Genomic DNA, 15,892 nt, shown 5'->3' with positions numbered 1-15,892 from the left:
AGAAACTTTAAACATCCAACCGACAGGAAGACAAAGCTAAGAATAGCAAGAGCTAAAGTTTCCACCCACCCTCAAAGACAGGAGTTCCTCTATGTGATCTGGAAGACACGGTGTCTCGCGGATGGTCAGCTCTGTTTTGTACTGTCCTGACATGTTTACATATGTGGTTTGAGGAAGATTATTTGCAACTTGCAAGGAAATGTGTCCATAGGCCCCACCTCAAAAAATTGATTCCATATTTTATAGAAAACAAGATACAATGTATATTCATACAGGCATTGCATTAACTTCCCCCCTGCTTTGTAACATGATGTTTGAAATAACTAACTAACAAGTGTAGTGGTCCTAAAAATGCTCAAATAAAATAAAATGAACAAACTAACCATAAATTACATTTTATTATTAAATTACAGATACATAGAGAGTTTGTGTTGATAGTTTGGTGATTGAAAATGAAAACGATCTAGGTCAAAATTTCACATTCGCAATGTTAATGTCATCTAACCGATAAGAAAATGTTGGCATCAGTAAAATGATTCGGGACCCTGGTACCACTTAAATGAGTAAAATTGTATGCAAATATAAACCTTAAAATTAGCACTATATAGTTACAGGAATTGCATGCAAATTGAGTTATAACAGGTTGCACTAAAAATAACTCTCAAATAGCTTACATTCAAATCTGGTCTTTATTAGTTAAAGTTAACATACATGGTCAGAGTGCGCCATGCCTCATTTTGTGTCAAACTTTAGATAAAAATATTACGACTACATTAAAATTGTTCCACCCATTAAAGGGATTGTTTGTCTTTCCATCACATTATTTGTATTAAATATAGTGTTCCTTGACTAAAGTCTGTTTGACTTTGATTCTGAATGCAAATATAAAGCTCAAATTCCTCTGTTCCTTATCTACTTCATTGGTTAATGAAACTTGTCTTACACACTGGTTTCCATTTCACCATGTCAAGTAAAAGATGTACATCTCATATGTCACACACTTCACATATAACACATTTATCTCTCACGTATGTTACACGTGTTAATTGCATTTCGTAAGAACACTTAAAAACACCACTCTGATCGGACAAGCAGACTTCCACCAATGATGTAGTTTGGGGCCACATGACTGCCGGCAGAGGGGATGGGGGGGGGTGGTCCACAGCAGGGAGTGGGCCTGCATTCCTGATGCCAGTAACCATACTTGGCATTCCTGGCTTCCCCTGGTGGCTCTCAATGAGCCATTTGACTAGCACTGAGGTTTTTTTTCCCCCCGGAGTGGCAGAGTCAGCCTCGATGGATGAGCGTTGCAGCTCGGGAGAATAGGGCACTATTCATACCATACAGGGACTAGAATGATGCCATTGAAACGTAGTGCGCACTGTGGGGAACAGAAGAAATGGTATGTCTAAATTCAGTGTGGATGGGAGAGGAACTGTTCGAATGGATTCACATGGCTGTTTGAAACTGATTTAATTGGATTTTGATTTCATGTGAGATCATCTCTGTCAAATACACGTGAAATGTAAAATAAACATGTAGGAAAATAAACAGACTTCAAACAATTTGGTAAACTAAGGTACATTTGTCGTCACCATGGTTTTACTACATATAGTTAAACTGTGGCTACTGTAGTAAAACCTTGGTTATTTTCTATAAAAGGTTATTTTTTAGAGACAGTTTTCTGGACATGTGTCATAGCTCTTATCTCTTGAGGGAACTGCGTTTCTTCATGTTTTTAGTCCCTATACCAGCCTGTTCTGTACTGTACTGTAAATGCATTCCATCCACAGCGTCGGTTTCACGTGCCACATTTAGCAGTCGCTCGTGCTCGCGCTTTAAAAGGCTCCGTTTCCCGTTACGCCGAATTGTAGGCAGAGCGTGCGGTGTCGAAACCGAGGCTGTCACGTCATGCTCGCAACCTCACCCACCCTCTCAGACGCGAGCAGCTTTTTCACAGGCGCAGACTGACTGACTGACTGGCTGGCTGGAGCTGTAGCGGATTGCTGTAAGTAACTCGTTTGCGGGAGATTCAATGGCGTTACGCTTGTAACGGTGGGTGTATTGTGCCGGAACCATCGGGTTTTCGCGGGATCACGGATCGTTTCTGGGTATTCGAAGCGGCGTTAGAGGGTTGCGAAGGAGACCGGTTAGAAATGCACGGCACAGGGTTTGCGGAAGAGCAGGTCGGGTGTCTAGAATATGGCGGAGTGAAACAATGTAACTCCTCACATATAAGCAGGGTAAGCTTGGGTAGGGAATAACATTAGCGTGTCGTCGTAAGTTTGCGTAGTAATTCACGAGGGCACGCAGGGTTGGGTGGCGAGAAGAATGGCGTTTTTTGTTGTTTCATCCTATCTACGGCGCCGTGGAAGTTATAGCGGAAATGGAAAAGTTGTACGAATGAGTAGTTTTACGAAGCGCGGATTGTCGTTTTCGTACACATATGTCGGCGGAATGTCTCGTTTAGAAAGGGTCACGACGGCTGTTTACGTTGTCGTTATTGCTTTGTAACGTATTGTGTAGTGCAGTCTTTCCTTCTAGATTTGACTGATCGCCGACCCCGCCTAGTTCTGTTCCTGACTCCTCAGTCGAGAAAAGATGACTAGTTTATACAAGAGGAATGTGAGAAAATGGGATCAGGCTGAGATATATATTACACACTGGAGGGAATAGTTTTCAATGCATTCGTGCTTTTCAGGGTCGTGGAAAGAAATCGAGCCCAGATTGTCATGCACGGTGCGTTCCCACTTTCCAGACCACCACCGTTACAGGGCCTTTACGACCTAAAATAGTTCGGCATTTTGAATATGACTAGATGGTTCACGACGTGTTTGAGAGCCGCAGTCATCTAAACCAGAGATGTATGAGGTTGTTAAAGAAGCTCCTGTTGCTTCTTCATGCATTTTTAATTCATCTTTAATGATGGATTTACTGCCTATGAGACTGCTGTCAGATTATAGCAACTCCTCCTCCAGCACTGTATTTGTGATTGTATGTGTTGTGTGTCACGATATTTATGATAAAATGTGTAAGCATTGACCGAGTGAATACTGTTTCCTGTTCTTAAACAGTCTGGAGCAAACATGTGTCATTCCCGATCGAGGAAAAATGCCAGTAATATATCTGTCACTGCCCATGACAGATACGTTTGTGGTACCATTACAGTTCCAGTGTTAGAACTAAGATCAGCTGTCAAGTCTGTACTAACTTGGGTGGTTCTTAAGCAATTTCAGGTTTACAAGGTAATGTGTATGTTTTTGTTACACTTCTGGGACTTCTAATAAAGTCTTCCTAAAGTAAAGATGGTATTTCATCGAAAATGCTTTGTAAATTCCTATATATGTATGCACAAGTAATTAATACGCCTTTGAAATGTCATTCTGCTCATTACCACACGGCGAACACTTAAAAAGGATCTCTGCAAGTGGTAGGTCTGGGCGACCTCACCCTACTGGGGTCTGACCCCGATCCGGTCCCTCCTGGAGCAAGAGGAAGGAAATCCCAGTGATAGTGTGTCCTCCTGGGCACAGAGGAATGCCGGTCTGAAAGCTGTGTTTAACATAACAAAATGAAGAGATTTGGTCTCAAAAAGACGCCCACTATTCGAAGACCCTTTAAAATCTGGGTTGGGCCTGTATAAAACGTCTATATTTAGACTCATATATGCTGTGATGCTTTGATATTGTGTGTATCACGTGCCTGTCATTTTATGTTCGAAATTCCTTGTTGTCATGTGTAGTAGTAGTCACGGTTGTGTTGTGGTTGTAAAAGTGTGGTCTTACTTTGAGCTGTATAGGAACTAGTACACAGCACTTGTGGGAGTCAAGCTGCATGCAAACAAATGCAGGGTCTGTCTCTATGACTTTGTAAAGGGTGGTTTTTAATACAGCTGTCTGGACCGATTCCTCAAAGGCTGATTCAAAATGACCAGTCTGCTAGCCTGAATCATTCATAGTATCCACCCAGAGACACTGTATTAGAGGGCCGTAACCGCCAACCTTACAATTGAACTCAAACCTAACAATAACAAATGTCTGTTTACATGCACCTGAAAATTCAGTGTTTTAACTTAATGTCAACATTTCTGGCCACTAAGTGTGTTTTTACAACCTTGAAAAACACACAGATGAAAGCACTGTTATAGTCTCAAGAGCTAAATTTTGTAATCTTGTGAGCTGCTGTCCGAGACATAAATGAGAGTTATTATGTTGATTTAATTAGTTTGCAAAATGACTTAGAGGAGATCTACAAGCATCTCCAATAAATGCTAAAAGACATAGATCACCCTAAATAAAAACTCTGTCATCATTTACTCGCCCCTCTTGTCATTTCAAACCTGTATGACTTTCTTTCTTTATTCTTATAAGATATTTTGAAGAACGTCTGTAACCGAACAGCACCGGCGGCACCCCTTCACTTGTACTGTATGAACTCAAAACCAATTCAAATGAATGGGTGCCAGTTAACAGCATTCTTGAAAATATCTTCTTTTGTGTTCTGCGGAAGAGAGAAAGTCCTATAGGTTTGAAATGACAACGAGGTGAGTAAATTATGACAGAATTTTCATATTTGGGTAAACTATCACTTAAACCAGGCTACAGACCTCAACTATTAAATCATGTGCATGTGAACATGGTTAGTGACAGATCCTCAAATGTTTACCTTTGGTGCGATGTTGAATATTTGCTGACATCCTTACTGTGCCAAAGCTTACAGAACAGCAATAATATATCAGCTAAAGATGTTGTGTAGTGTAGTTTCGCACCAAGGCTGCAACTTGGAAATGGAATACAACTTTTGAGATAGTGGGCAATGGGATGCCAAAACATCAACTGCCGGCTGTCGATAAGCTTTTGAGGTTTCTGGAGGAAGTTTGAGGCTTCAAGAGGAACCGACCAAGCAGAGAGGAAAGGAGATGCTCTGGAGAGGAAGAACAGGACAGTGTGGGGAAAAGAAGGCTGCTGGCGGCCCTCAGTGAATTTGACCGCTTCCTCTTTAGGCCAAAGGGCCCCGTGAAACCTGGTGGCCCTGTCACGCTTTCCTTCCTCCTTTTAGTCATGTGATTATTGTGCGAGCTGCTTCCAGGGTGTATAGATAGCTGATGTTTGCTGAGCTATATCTGTGGGTTTGTTCTGCATGCTGTTAATGTACTCTTGTTTTCTAACAGTTCAGCAGGTGTATTTATTTACTGGCTCTCAATGTAGAAAACTCCAGATGTAGAGGCTCTCAAGATGTTACCAGAGCTAGTGTGAGCACATGTTGTCTGTCGGTTTGATCCCAAAGCAATTCCCCAATATATTCCCACACATTTTGCCCTCATAGGCGTGTAAGCTGTGATGACTGATGACTGTGGCAGCTATTTGTGACTTGCAAGACAGAGACCTTTCTCAAGCCGTGTACTAGAAATAGACATTAGAACGAAGCTTATGCTTTAATTTCATATAGCCTATATTTAGATATCATTTTTTATGGTCAAATCATCATCTTTCTTCCATTTTCAGTACATGGATTGGGATTGAACGTTGGATTTAAAGGGATAATCACTCAAAATATATATTTAGTTTCTTGTCGTTCAAAACCTGTATATGACTATTTCTTCCGTGGAATACAAAAGAAGATATTTAAGAAATGTCTTAGTTGTTTGTGCCATACAATGGAAGTCAATGGGCTCCGATGTTGTTGTTGTATTTTGTGTTCTGCAGTAGAATACAGGTTTGGAATGACATGAACATGAGTAAATAATGAAAGCATGTGGATTTTCTACTTTCATACTTCAGGCTTTTATATACTTCAGGCTATACATTTGAGCAGTATATGCATTCTGGGACTTAAACTCAGAACCTTGATGTTGCTAGCTCGACTGCCTATTGAACTACATGGAAAGCTGTTATTAATAATTTCAGTCTCAGATATAAAGAGTCGCATCAAAATGCAACAAGTACATGACGAAGCCCAATTGCTCATTTGTCTGCTGTGAATTATGGGTGCGTCAACGCATCCCTGGGGCCTATATGCTGCAGTCAGTCAGTTAGACGTCAGATGCCCTGCCATGCGTTGACATTTGACACTTGAGGTTGGGCTGAGATCTCATTGATCTCATCTCCCGTTGCTCCTTTTCCTTCCTTAATCTGCTTCCCAACTGTTGTTTTCCAGTCTGTAAGCCGCTTACAGTTTCTAGCAATGGAAATCGTGCGATTACCGCCTTGTCGTTGTTTTGACGAGATGTTTGACACCTTGCCCTGTTCGTAATTGTAGTTTAGGGAAATCAGATCTGAAGTAGGTGTTGATGGGCAAGGTTGGTGCCCCTTGTGTTATTGCATTGCAGCGCATTCTTTTCGTTTTGGTTAGAGTAAAACAAATTCAGATATTTATTTTCAGTGCTTTGGTAAGCAAGGATGATTTTACTGTATACATTATTATTTTTTACAAAAGTCTTTCACAAACTTTGTGAAATCATTATTGGAACACACATGCTTTTTTGCCGCCCTGTTACCCTACGGCTACCGTTTGAGAAAATTGCTTCATTAAATAATTAATGGTTCGTCTGTATTCTTTCTTTTATATGATTCTATAAAAAGGAAGTTCGCTAATTTGCATGGTTTAGAGAAGTTCACAGTTTAAATTACTTTAACATTTCTCAGTCACAGGCAACTGTATGGATCCTCACTCATTCACTCACTTGGCACCCTGACTCATCTTACCCCACTCCCTAGTACTTGATGAACAGAATGATACAACAGTGCCACAGGTTGAGATGAAGTGAGAGAAACACCAGAAGCACACTTTGATAAATCTTATTAGAGACCTTTTCTTCAAATCCCACATGATTCACTGCATCAGAAGGAAACGCCAGATTGTGAAATCATCCTTGCTACCCCGTGTTTGTTATTACCGCATCCTTCTTGGCAACCTGTAACCTAGGTGAGTTGATTGACTTGCAAATAACATGTTGGGTTTCAACACTCATTTGGATGGGGGCAGTTAACACTACACCACTACATACAATGAATGCCTGTTTTTCTATTCATCACATGACCCTTGGTGTCATCAGATCTTTCAAGTTGTCTTTTAAACAAATGCGATCTGAGCTAACTTATCTTTAAAGCATACTTGCTTTGTAAACCCTTACATGGGCTGTTTTCGATCTCAACTGCTCTAGAGTTTTGTGATTCATAATGCCGTTTGTTTAATGAGCCATTTGTGCATAGGTGGGTGTAAATTCGAATAGATTATGACATGATTAGGTTTCATTTGTGCGTGTTGTTCACAACGAACGATCACTTGAAGGCAAACAATGAGCCAAACTGCTTCAAGTTCACCTTGTTCGGTAGCTCCAATGACATTACCTTTTATTCACAGTCTAACTCTGATATGATGGCCCTTGTGCTTGTTTCCTTGTGCTGCAGTTGATTATATGGTTTCATGTGGGAATTTGAATAAAAACACAACGTTAAGTCATTTGTTTGCATCCCCGCTGTGGTTTGTGTTAATAACAGGCAAGAGACCATTTTATGCACTCATTACCACTAGATTGTGTTGCTTTGACACAAGTTTACCGCAGGCTATGAGTAACCATGTAAAATGACGATAGCTTTGATGGTGTGGATGTAGTCGGGCGCCAGCTGAGGTGCTAATAAGTTGGCTGGTGGGCTCAATCGTGAGTTCAAGCTTTTTGGCTTTTGGAGCTTCCAAAGGTTGGCGAATCTCTCACCTGTTCATCGGAGTCCTACTGGGGTTCAATCCTGCATCGGGATGTTTCGCAGCGTGATTGATATACTTGGTTTATTGTAGCATACAGGATCTAAACCCCATGAGACGTTATTGTGTGTAATGTTATTTTAGTGGGTTTAGCTCCTGTGAGGCCTTGTAGGTTTACCCCACTCACCTTGAATAAGATGCATGTATATATATTTTTTCCTTGCAGGATTTGTTATGAGCAGCCGTGATCGTCTTGGTGCTCTAAGATCCCTTGCGCCTACTATATTGTTAAGTAGAGATTTGCAAAGTTAAATGTTTAAACGGACATCAAAACACAAGTTGCATTGTGTGTTACCACTTGGAGAGATAAGTGACTCCTACTGCAAACCCTGCTAAAGCTTCAAGAGTTTGTTTTATTTATGCCGCCACACTGTGCAGAGATTTTACTCTGAGAAGCAGACTATTGAGAGAAGAGAAAGCGGACCGTATGATCGCTGGAAGGGATGTCTTCAGAGATGTGGGAAACGCACACTGGCACAAAAAAGGATCTAAAAGGGCCTTTAATCACAGTGGATATCGACTGATGTCTCAGCATTCATGTTTCTTATGGCAGTTTAAGGAGGCTTTTGGTCTTATCGCTGGCCTACGCTTGTGTAAGGCGAGCAGAGTCAGGGTCAGAGGTCAGACTTTGGGCCTTCTGTGTTTATAGGGTTACAGGTCACATTAGTGACCCATAGAGCTACACAACCTCATAAAAGTAATAAATTGTTGAAAATCTAAAATGAAGGTTGATGATTCCCAAGTTGAAAGCTGGTTTATTGCTCTTCAGAAAGGGATTTAAGCCATTTTAAGAGCGTAAATTAAAACCTTCAAGCTGTACAGACATGATACCATTAGGGATGTGCACGAGTACTCAAGTACCACTTATGATCACAGTGGTGATCGATCATGAAAACACATTAATTGCGTGACTTCTTTTCGACTTTAGAATCTCGCAATCCAGTTTCTAATATTTTGCATTTCAAGAAAGTATTTAAACACTGTGTTAAATCTAACAACATTGCAAAAATGTTGTTTTTAATATTTTTCGAACCCACTCGCTTGTGGACTGTCTACTTTGTTTATCAGTCGGTTACTCGGATGTAGCCGTCAGTTAAGCCAGTTGTTGTTGACTGTGTGGACCTCTAAATAAACTCTTCTGTGTATTTAAAATAAATCAGATAGACTCCGACTCTGCTTTAATGTGCCACCGTAGAGAGCTCTCATGTATCATCCATGTGCGCGTTTGTATTTGCGTGACCCATTCATGTGTATATCATTCGCTCTTGTTTGCACATTTGCACATCTTTTGAAAAGCAATCTCTTTCATGTTTTAAGATGTATTTTTTGGCTCCAATGATAAGCGCACTTATCTCTCTGGAGACGTGCGTTCGCAAACGTATATTTACATACGAGTCTTCATCTATTTGTACGAGATACCGCCCACCTCGTTTTACCTCCCGTGACCCGTCTGAATGTCGTATCAAAATATCAGTTGACTTTTTGCGGAGTGACACGTTCAGACTCCCTCCGATGGGTCTCGTGGGAGAGCATGATGCTTCTCTCTATGCTCCTCAGAATAGCAAAGCTAACCGCCCCTGCAGATCCCAACAGTCTGTTCAGCGCCGGGAAAAGAAATCCACCAGACACCGGCAGGCACGAGCAATCCCAGAAGGTTTAACCATCTTTCCTTTGCTGTCATCCTAATTCAGTTCGCTCTGGATTGGACTATGTTTGCAATAAACCTGTTTTGTTTCAAATCAAAGCTTGACTTATTCAAACAAAGCAATTATACTTAAATTATCCATTTACTTTGTACCATAAATGGAATTGATCTGGTTCGTCAGTTTGACTGTAATAAGCTTCAAGATTGGTGTTTATTACTGTGTGTTTATTACTGTGTTTTTGACTGAAGGTGACACCACACTTCATTTGTATTGGGGGATTTCCTTTGAATGTGTGAGTTTTGGACTCTTTTCTTAATAGGATTTCTTGGTTTGTCATAAATGACGTCAAGGCTAAAATTAAGCATGTCAAGATATAATGATCGGATTGTAGTCACATGATGGTTGATCTGTAGCATTGGATGTGTTGGTTTTGTTTGTTTGTTTGTTTGTTTGTTTGTTTGTTTTTTAAGGCTATGAGGGCCTTGTTGAGAGCTATTGCTTTGCCTCCACCTACTTAGTCATGTTGAGGCCTTCTTTTCATACAATGTAGCTGTTTCTGGAAATCAGGAAGAGGGAATTTTGCAGAGTACTGCATTATCCTTTGAACAGTAACACATGGCTGATAAGAAAAGATGAGAAACTTGAAACGCGTTTCTCTTTCTCATTGGGGAAGTTCAAGTATCAGTTTCTACCGTCAAAAACGAACTTATTTATACCAGAAGGCTTTCATCAGTATTTCATGTGCTCTGGACATATGGTGGCGTGATCACTTTCTTTTGTTCTGTAAATGAGTTTCTGCTTATTGGTGCTCTGTGTGTGCGCGAGGCTAAGTCACCCGTTAAGTTTAGATGCCATCTTATTTTTATAAACGGGCAGGGTAAAAAAAGTTCAAACCTCTTAGTCTGGCTCAGAAATCTTTTCATCATCTTGCACAGTAGGAGATCATCAAAGCCCAGAAAATGTCACAGCAGAATGTCACTCTTCTGAGATGGGCTGGTGTGTTATGGGTGTTAGGTGATTGTGTGGGCGTGGTCTGTGTGTGTTACGAGATTGGGTGGCTGTGATCTGTGCGGTCAGAGGTGGGTGGAGTTTGTGTTTGTTCTAAAATGGAGTGGGTGCTGTTTTTATCCTTTATATTGCATATCCTCTCAAGTACTATGGCCACCAGAGACGGTTTATTTGCAGAGTTTATTCCAAAACAATCTTACGTGAGTTTCTAGCAATTTAACGATGTTGACAAATTGTACGATTTCATAAAATCTAATTTGTTTCAAATATTTTTTGGGGGGTTAATCTGGAAGAACATGCATAAATTGTTTAATAAAAAAATATATTAGAAAAGTTTGAAGGTTAAAGAATCTTTAACTAGTAGGGTAAAGTAGGCTTGGTACATGATTTTCAGGGGGGGAAAGAGAACCAATGGTTACCTTGTTTTCTGCAGTCGATGTTTTCAAATAAAAGCAGTTGTCCATGTTTTCCCTTTTCTTTCAGTCTTACGGAATTTTCTATTAATATTAAGACACTGTATATCGGCCAGATATCGGTATCGGAATTATCGTTATCGGCCAAAATTGACACAACAGTGCATCCCTAGTTTTATTTTAATAATCATACTTTTTTACATGATTCACATTTTACGAATTCATTTGAATTGGGCACCTAGTAAAATAGTTACGAATGCCCATGCGATCAGCTTGGATATTCCCCTCTGCTGTGTTAGATTTGTGATGTTGCCCAGGAACTGGTGTTTGTACAGAGAATATGGCAGCTTATTCAAAAGCTTCCGTCCAGTGATACGCTTGTACTACTTGATTCTCGTACAAGCCATTAGATGTCTGACGTCTCAAACTGTGTCTAGAGATTCGATAATGTCAAGCCCGATTTCTACTTCTGCGTCAGACTGTATGCGGTAGCCTCTACGCCGTTGTCCGTGTTGACCACTAGGCGTCAGTGTCCATGCACGTGTTACCAAGACAATAGCCGAAGAAGAAGCGGCTCGTATGAGAAGCATTAGCAGTGATAGCGGCAGGTAAACGTCACTTTTTTTGCAGATTGGAGATACTAAATACAGAATCACAAATAATTTACTTGGTCATGTTTTCTGAGTGTGTTCCGAATGAATATCTATCACGGCGTTTCTTGACTGTAGGGTGGGCTTCAAACAGGCCAATCACAGTGGTTGCGGACGGACATTTAAAGCCCGACATTATCAACTCTTCAACATTATTTCGCAATCTTTATATCGTCCACCTACACATAAACGCACTCCATCGAGCCTTATTTGTGTTCCTATCGTGGGCCTACAAAGTGTGCCAGCCCACTGGTGGAGGATCACTTACACACCTTATCTCATTTCTGAGCAGAGTTAGATTACAAGACCACAGGTCCAAAAGTTGATCTGTGTTTGCCAGAGCTTTTTTATGTAAAGAATCGAGAGGTGCTGGCAGTGAATCAGCACCGATCTCATGTGCAGTCATGTCTACACTCATGACATCACTTGCGGGAGTCATGCATGCACATGCTCTGCTATGTTTGGCACTCACTGTCCCACGCGCACACGCATATAGAAAATTCTGCATTTCGATATAGCGCATTTTTGACCCTTTGCACACAACGCAATGTCAGTAAGGTTTCCTTGTTTTATCACTATCCTTTTTAATCACTGCATTCCTTATTTCTTTGTCACATACTCTTTAGTCTGTCAGTGTGTTAGATTGGCTGGCCTGCAGCCAGGAGCTAAAGAGTCATAGATCTGCTCTCGCAGTCTGGAATGGGAAGAATAAACACAATAACCACACTTTAACTGCCCCAAATTTTCTCACTACTGTGTCAATTTCATTTGTAACCCAAGCGCTGCAGACTACTAGGTTGCTCCTGCCGAGGAATTTAAGGGTGGCATAAAATGGAAAACAGCATTTTGCCTTATCTTTTGAGGTATTACAACTATTTTACAATTACAGGTAATTGTAGACGTAAACTAATCTTTACATTGAAAAGTTTGCTCTCTTAAGGCTAAATACTTTAGCGTAGATTTTCAGTCTGGACTTGTTGCAGAAAGTCTGTGCCAGTCTGCAGATTTTATCAGCGTTTCTATCTGAAACTTTTTCAAAAAGTCTGCAAGTATATGTTTAGTTAAAAAAAAATCTGTCCAGATTTTAAAAGTCTTGTAGTGTGATGAAAATTCTGTCAATTTACTCACCCTTTTGTTATATCAAAACTACATGACTTATTACTCCAGAACACAAAAGAAGATGGCGGTACACATTTATCTCTTTTGTATGGACTCAAAAACAATACAAGTCATGGGTCCCACTGTTGTTCGTTTACCAGCATTCTATTGAGTAAATAATGACACAATTTTTATTTTTGGGCAAACTACCCCTTTATTCTGTGAAACTGACATTATTTCAAATATGGTATCTTGTTGATAACTTTATCTACTGCAATTGGTTGAAGTTATCAACGTTTAAAATGAGTGTTCCGATCTGCCCGTTTTGGTTTTGTTATCGCTAAATAGGTTTAATATTTTGCACAAGATCGAAATTGAAATCTTTCTCACAAACCTCTCTTTAAGCTACAGAAGACATTAGCTTCTTTAAACTCATTTGCATTTCTTAAATTATGATTGTATGCGCCTCACAGACCTTCAGCATTTTGAGTCGACATTTTAATATAATATTGAGGATATTCATTTATTTGAAATTAGATTTGAAGGGACTTTTCTGTGAATAGTGCACAACATTTGAGTTCATTCCACAATGCTGGACCTTAGGGGAGAGGAAATGATAACAGACATTTCTTTTTTGAGTGGGTTAAAGCTTCAATTCCAGGGGTCAGAGAAATGTATAAAATGGAAATGTGAAACTAAATTAATATAGCGCTTTTTGGCGAAGGGAAGAGGAAACCTTGACTGACATTATTTCCCGGAGGAGGAAAATGTGGCCCTTTTCAAACTAAGCATGCCTGGTGGGCAACCTCTACAAATTATTTGGGGCAGAATGAAGCCCAAAATGATGACGAACCACACAGACTGTCTGTTGATAGCAGATGCATTATCTGATGCAAGCTGCGGGTGCAGGCTGCTGACATCACACATCGGCGACCATCAATTTCCTTATAAAGACACAAGACAGCAGTTGCACGGTGCCTCCCCTCTGTTCTTAGTGGGCGCAGCTTGTGGTTTATTAGACTCCACTATCTGGTTTCCGTCGCTGCAGGGAAGCCTGGGAGATGGAAGGGCCTGCTGCCTAATCACAACCAGCAAGAACTTCCTGGCCCCCCTCGTCTACGTCAAAAAACGTGCAGAGCAACTTCTCCTGTCAGAATTGGATGAAGGCCTTAAATAGACTTCAGTCCAGCTGCTGCTTTCCTCACACTCGTAAATTGAGCGTGTGTGTGTGTGTGTTTAGTGACTTGCACCTAACCACTACCTTCTTTTTGTTCTTCTGCATGTGGTTGTGAGACTGTTAGAGTCAATGCTGTATAGTTTGTGATTGGGCCATCACATCTGGCCACCCCATGCTTTTGGTTAGAGGCCTTAAAGAAGGGGCCAGAAATGTAATGCTCAAATTCCTCATAGCAGAAATCTGTAGCGGATTTAGCGTGGTGCTTTATTGTCGTGAATGATGTATTTTCAGTATAATAATTCATAATTCAGATCATGTCATTGGACAAGTTTCACAATCCTGCCCTATCTTGCTATTTACAAATGTGTCTATAATTTACACTTTAGTAGCAACGCTGCATTACACTTGGGATTTTTGATTCATTTCAGTTGAACTGGGTTTTTAAACCATTCAATTCAGAGAGTTCTTTTCATGGTTTTTGCCCCAAAAGTTATCTGTATCCTTATCTGTTCTGTTGATGCCTTGACTTGTTAGTCAGTAAGCACCAACTCTCTGATAACTGCATGTCAGTGAATGGTGGCAGCACATCCTTGTTGTCTGTCTGGAATGAGTGTAAAACTGAATGAAGAACTCTTTCCTCTGACGGGCGTTTTGATGCATTGAAATTCAAAAATGTGTTGCTTTTTATTTTCAGGTTAGGAAATGTAAGATTTAAATTTGACATTGTATATTTGAATGATGTTAAAGTTAAAAGTTCACCCAAAAATGGAATTTAGTCCATAATCCATCATTTACTCACCCGGCCTCATACTATCTAATAAACATTTAATGCGGCCATCTGTGTTGAAGGAAGAGAAATAGCATCTATCTATCTAACCCAACCCTCAGGGTTTAATGTAGGTCTTATAGTGATACTATAATGAAAATGTTTAAGATATTTACCGTTCATTATTGTTGCTTGTGTAGTCCAGCACACACGGACTCATGCTGATAAAATGAATCTCATTGGTTATCACATTTTTGGGTGGACTCTTCCTTTAGTGATGTCATTACCATATTCGTACTTAACTATGGAAACATATCTACAAAACGCAATTAAGTTAGTAAGTAATGGTTTGCGTGATGCAAAGTAGTAAATATGTATAAAACCTTTTTTATGGTTTATGGTATGAAATTCAAAAACTATATAAACATTATATTGACACATGCCAGGAATGACCTTATAATCCTGTGGGAAATGTTCAAGTCTATAGCTTTGGTAAAGTTCTTACACTTTGAAATTTTCCCTTAATTTATGTAAACTTTATTTTTAAACATTCAATCTTCGAGGAAATGGGTTTAATTTTTGAGGCGACAAGACTACATATTCAGATTAAGAAGCCTTTCTCAACAAACTTTCTCAACAATCAAGGCATTTCCGATTCCAACCCTCCCTATTTAAATTTTATTCTGGTGTGACGGAAAAACACCCAGAACATTCAGGAGTTTTTCACAACTTCCTCAAGCCGAAACCGGCAACGCCCAAGCTCCCGTTTGTGGGGGATCCCCTGGGGGCTGCCTTACTATATCTCTCTGAATGACTGTTCATGGAGATCCAGTGTGGGACAAAAGAGATCCTCCACATTCCAATGTGGAAGTGCACAGAATTCCATTTCCACCCTTCACTTCCGCTTCGGGCGCAGGGACTTTTGATACAAGATAGCGGGCTGACCGAACAGTCTTTTGTAAATGGCCGCATTCCAGATGAAACAGAGAGGAGAGAAATATATCCAGCTCGTCTCTTAGGCATCTTTGCGCTCTGCTTTAATGAACCATTGGGGAAGGATATGCTCACATTGCACAGGATTGAAAGATGTTGAATATCGGACATTTTGGAGTGTATCATAGTAACTGAGGATTTGAAAAGCTATTATATTTTTTCAAGGCGTGAGGTTGGCGTAGATTTGTTTATTTGAGCTTTGGGAATACTGTGGCTTTATCGTGTGGGAGGTTTTAACTGTGCAGCCAAGATCAAATACATTTCATCTCTTTGGCACACCGTCTTCGCTTTATTGTTTGTTATTTGCTCATTATTATGTTGGATGTTCTTTTTATGCAAGATGTGATGTACAGTAATAGTCTATGTAAAACGCTCTCGTA

At 40.2% G+C, this 15,892-nt stretch overlaps 1 protein-coding gene across 2 annotated transcripts in view; it reads left to right on the top strand.

Annotated features, from left to right (window-relative positions):
* Positions 1 to 1,384: 1,384 nt before the first annotated feature.
* Positions 1,385 to 15,892, top strand: part of rap1b (RAP1B, member of RAS oncogene family) — a 39,804-nt gene continuing 25,296 nt past the window's right edge. The window contains exon 1 of one of the 2 annotated variants that reach the window (XM_056747605.1): positions 1,385 to 1,402. The gene's annotated coding sequence lies outside the window, so the exon portion shown is untranslated. Of the gene's footprint in view, positions 1,403 to 1,855; positions 2,009 to 15,892 lie in introns of those variants that run through there. The other variant, XM_056747604.1, reaches the window with a different exon arrangement.

Source organism: Triplophysa dalaica, chromosome 5 (genome assembly GCF_015846415.1).
Source record: "Triplophysa dalaica isolate WHDGS20190420 chromosome 5, ASM1584641v1, whole genome shotgun sequence".
NCBI classification, from domain to species: domain Eukaryota; kingdom Metazoa; phylum Chordata; class Actinopteri; order Cypriniformes; family Nemacheilidae; genus Triplophysa; species Triplophysa dalaica.
Note: the sequence above shows the minus strand (reverse complement) of the source record. Positions and strands in the feature narration are given on the sequence as shown.